Raw genomic sequence first — 5,039 nt, 5'->3', positions numbered from 1 at the left:
TAAATGTCAAGTCCTATAGACATGATATACATCATTTTAAAGCTAATTTCAAGCAGAATATTTTGGTTGAATATCTCAAAAATGATGATTGGCGACATCCGGGCTCAGTTGTGGCGAGGAGTCACATATGACATATATCTGCATTTTCCCATAATTCTTAATTTCCCTCTACATTTTGCTTTGTATTCTTACGTGCAAAAAATAATCAACATTATAACTATATATTAACATAATTAGACTTTTACTTTTCATAAAAGTATGCGACATTTAATTACACATAATTCTCAATTAAATTACAGAAGAATTCAACATACTAAAGTAAACTTCACAATTGTTCCGAGTAACAAGTACACCTTAGAGTGTGTAGAAGTTTCTCCGCTCATCCATGTTAACCATCAGCTAATGCTAACCATCAGCTAATGGTCTTGTTGTCGTAATTGCTGATCAGCCAATGGGCTATTCCATTTAAAATCCCCACTACCCCTGTGGAAGATTTAAGCTAAAGTCTTCCACAGAGGGAGTATAAATTTTGAGTTTGATAGACAAACTTCCATTTGAAATACTAACTCCACCTGTGGAAGATATAAAGTAAAGCCATAATACAGGGGGAGAATGGGTTTCAAAATGATTAACTCTGAACAATTATATTTGAAAAACATACTCCCCCTGTGGCAGAATCTTTTACAGGGGTAGTGTGGATTTTAAATGGAATGGCCCAATCTGCGTAATTGTTTATCATTTCTGCATTTAAGCTCATCACATGGCACATAACTTTGAAGATTTAGACAATTTACTTCACTACTGCAGTAGTATCAACATTATATTTTTGATTTTAAAGAGGCTAGCATTATATTGCAAGAAATGAAATTTACACTTAGAAATTAAGTAAAACATATCTACTTAAAACATTCACATTGTTTATTTTTACTCTCGACGAGTCGTTGACGTCAACATATTGGGGGCTGCTTATAGCCCACATTTGGGAGGCATCTTTAACCCCATGAGAACTACCTGCCGATTAGCCAAAAAGAAGGTTTCATTATCAATTGGACCAATCAGCAACATTGTTAGAATAATTTCACCATGCCAAAAAATTGGGGTGAATTTTTTGCAAAGCTCCATCTGATCGGTGATTAAAATGAAGATATCATGCAATTGACTAATCAGAGGCAATGTTAGATCGGCAGGTAGTGCTCAGGGGGCTAAAAGTGTGTGTGTGTGTGTGTACACTAGCGCTTTCAGCAAACAATTAGTTGTGTCCAATGAATGTGCATCACTGACTCACCAAGAGTATTTATATTAGTAGTTAGTACAGGAAACACAGAAATTTAACACTTCAGGATTCAGACTATTTATAATACATAATTATAGTCCGTATGCCTTCCTCGAAGCATTAATTTAGATAGTTTTTTATTATAACCTAATGATGATATTAATATAAAAGTATACATTTTAATGACCCACAGAATCCCAACTAGCATAACAGATTCCTGTAAAAAATGAGCAATTGTTGAGAACATCACACCATTTTTACTTTACTGTCTCGAGGAAGGCATACGGACTGCAGTAGTGTTTAACTAGTTAAAGTATCAGGTTCAAATCCCTTATTATTATCACCAATTTATTTTACCTGTGGCTAACTAAAGAGAGTGTAGCAGAGAATCCCTGTCTATAAGCATTATAATACCTAAAAGTTCAATCCACTTTAAAAACAAAGCAACCTGGTCTCATGCATATTCTGCATAATGGAGTATTAAGTACATACACCCCCTATGGAAGACATGGCCTTTATCTTGCACACATGAGTGAGCATTTCAAATGGGGCTACCCAAGTGGGCGACTGGTTTTGACATCTAAGAAAAAAAGCGCAGTGATTTATAGTGCGCTACACACAGGCACAATGCCTAGACATTGATCCACAAGCCTCAGCACACTTTGTCGCTGACCACTATTGATACAATCATAAAAGTAACCAATCAGGACTGTTGCAGCTGTTTCGTATGGGTTACAACACGACAATTAGCAGCAAGTTCCTTGTCCAGAGGAATTTCAATTAACTCAATTTTTTTACACAAGAGCTTACTATAGGCACCACCAGGGTTCGAACCTGTAACCCCGGGGGGGGGGGGGCACTTCAACTTTGGAGGTGACGCGTATGTAGGGCTGTTAAGACCCCTTTTTCAGCATCGCTGTCACCCAAAGACCCCATATTTTTTACGAACACATGCTCTGTCCCGGCTCTGTCACCCGAAGACCCCTATTTTTCCATTTGATCTGTCACCCAAAGACCCTTAGAAGTTCAATTTGAGCAGCAACTTTCATTTATCACTGATTTTGTTACTTATTTTGAAAAAACAATGAAATTTAAAGCCATTTAGAACTAAAAATTCGATTTTCGAGGTTTCTGTGGCGCTTTTTCGGTTCTCACCCAAAGATTCCATTTCAAAAAAGGTCATGTTCTCACCCAATGACCCCATATTTTTTACATTTTGCTCTCACCGAATGCCAAAATCATGCTCTCACCCAATGACCCCATATTTTTTACATTTTGCTCTCACCGAATGCCCCTTAGTGCGAAAGTGCCAGCCCTACACCTATATCCATTTCAAATTGAAGTGCCCCCAGGCCTGTAACCTCTCGCACCATAGTCAAACGCCTTATCGATTGAGCTAACTTGGCTGCACTCACTGTGTGCATGGAAGATCAAGTTTTCCACAGGACATACTTGGCAGTGGGGTTTGACCCCCACCCTTTTTATTTTACCCCCACCCTTTTTATTGAGGCACCCTTTATATTGAAAATTCCTGACCCCCACGCTTTATACTGAGGCACCCTTTACACTGAAAATTCCTGACCCCACCACTTTTTGCTTTTTCCCCTATTTGTATACATTGATGAAGTCACAGGCAATTTGGTTGAAGTAAATCAAGTACGCTCGAATTCTGCCCCTATCATCACACGATAGCCTAGTGGATGTAAACATGCATCAAATGGAATTTTATCTTGCGATATGGTAATGGTTTGCTGGCAGTGGTTTGGCACTTATTCTTATGGTTTGGCACTTATTCTTGAAAACTAGGATGATTTTATCATTCAATGAAAATATATTGTAAGCTGGCACTCCCACCCTTTTTATTTTACTCCCAACCTTTATATCAATCCACCCTTTTTACCAACAAAGTTTAAACCCCCACCCTTTTAAGGATTTTCCAAATTTCAAGTGGCACCCTTTAAAAGGGTGCCCTGCCAACAGTGAGGGGATGTCTGGATTTCAAATGAAACAGCCATTTTCAAAGCAGGCAAAATAACACAGAAGTGTCTATGACAGACCACATAAATCTCTTTAAAACTCAACTTTTAAAAACCTTTGAAGTTTTGTGTGATATTATGTATATAGCTTGATGCATTTATAAACAAGATTGATACCATTTTTTGTATTATTTGCTTTGAAACCAAAGTTAATGAATAAAAATCAACTTCTTCCATGTAAGCTATAGTGTTTTGTGCCTGACAGTTTTGATCACAGACCAACAGAGGGCGTATCAAATGTAAACACATGTCACCTCATCTATAGTCCCACCTTCGAGTAAAGTCAAACCCCCAAATTTTCGAAAAATTTCAGAAATTAAAAAAAAAAAAAAAAATTACGGTTTTGGAGAGTGTCCCTGGACCTAAAGCTAACTGCTAGGATCATTCATGGTTGACTTTTTTTTTAAATTCGAGTATATTCCCATCCCCAATTTTGAAAAATGTTCACCCTAAAAACGGGATGGGACTACATGTATACTCGAGTCAGTACAGTATTTTGATCTGGATCACAGATTTTCAACAGTGGGCTATTCCATTTAAAATCCACACTACCCCTGTGGAAGATTTTGGAAATATCTTCCACAGAGGGAGTTTGAGTTTCAAATAGAATAGAAAGTTGGGTAACTTCCATTTGAAATACTCACTCCAGTTGTGGAAGCTATCTAGGCAAAAACCATTATACAGGAGGAGTATGGGTTTCAAAATAATTAACCCTGACTAATTACATTTGATAAACATACTCCCCCTGTGGAAGATATTTCCAAAATCTTCCACAGGGGTAGTGTGGATTTTAAATGGAATAGCCCAATACAGTGCATAATGTTTACAGCCATACAATCACATCAAAATGATTTGGACACAATCTTTTGAAGACATACAATATATAGAAACACTGCACAAAAAGACAGTCCACACTTCATTGAGCGGTCATAATTCTTAATATGATTTATTAAAAAACTTCCAATTTACATTCACCAGAGCGCTTTTACCGGTTCAACCGGTATCTTCAGCCAACGGTTCTTGCTCTGAAGATTTGTTGTTGTTCTTGATAATGAGATAGCTTCTACATTGTATGAAGTCACAGGTGTAGATAGATGATATCAAACAAGTAAATGTTCTTCAACCTCTACGGAATTAGAGGGCATCCCAACATCTTCTTGTATGACGTCATCTACACCTGTGACATAACATCACTAGCAACAACAAATTTTTATATCTACATTAGCTGCTATGTGTGAATATACATCGTGTGCTTTATTAAGAATATTGGCATTTATATGAACATGTGGAGAATGTTGTTAGCTGCATTCTGGTATCTTGTTTGTGTAAAAAGAATTCAAAATATTCCAGATTTTAATATTTCAATGCGCTTGTCCGCTGTGATTTTTGAAATTTTTGTGCTTGTTCACCGGTTAAGTGCGTAGTTCAATGCGCTTGTCTGCTGTGATTTTTGGACAAGCGCATATAAGCGCTTAATTCGAATACTGACTGATATAAGCGCTGACCTCGATCTGCAGCACGTTGAAAATCGCTCTCGTAAATTCTGTTTATTTTGTACTTAATTCGCTGATTTTGAACTTTTGTTTTTCAACTAGTATAATTGTAAGTACTTTGTAACTCTTTTAATGAACTTTGTTTGCTACGGACTTTCTTCATCTTGGATTCTAATGAGTTATCATTGTTTTATCTTCGTGTACATGATGATATGTCTATATGGATCTACAGTATAG

At 36.9% G+C, this 5,039-nt stretch overlaps 1 long non-coding RNA gene across 1 annotated transcript; it reads right to left on the bottom strand.

The window, feature by feature from the left end:
• Nucleotides 1–233: 233 nt before the first annotated feature.
• LOC140144887 (uncharacterized) lies at nucleotides 234–4,797 on the bottom strand. The gene is made up of 2 exons (XR_011857951.1): nucleotides 3,672–4,797; nucleotides 234–1,669 (listed from the first exon to the last, which is right to left on the bottom strand). It is a non-coding gene; the product is annotated as an uncharacterized lncRNA (long non-coding RNA).
• Between the last annotated feature and the right edge of the window lie 242 nt (nucleotides 4,798–5,039).

The sequence above is a fragment of the Amphiura filiformis genome, unplaced genomic scaffold, assembly GCF_039555335.1.
Source record: "Amphiura filiformis unplaced genomic scaffold, Afil_fr2py scaffold_93, whole genome shotgun sequence".
In the NCBI taxonomy this organism is placed as follows: domain Eukaryota; kingdom Metazoa; phylum Echinodermata; class Ophiuroidea; order Amphilepidida; family Amphiuridae; genus Amphiura; species Amphiura filiformis.
The sequence above is the reverse complement of the archived record's forward strand: the minus strand, read 5'-3'. Positions and strand labels throughout refer to the sequence as shown.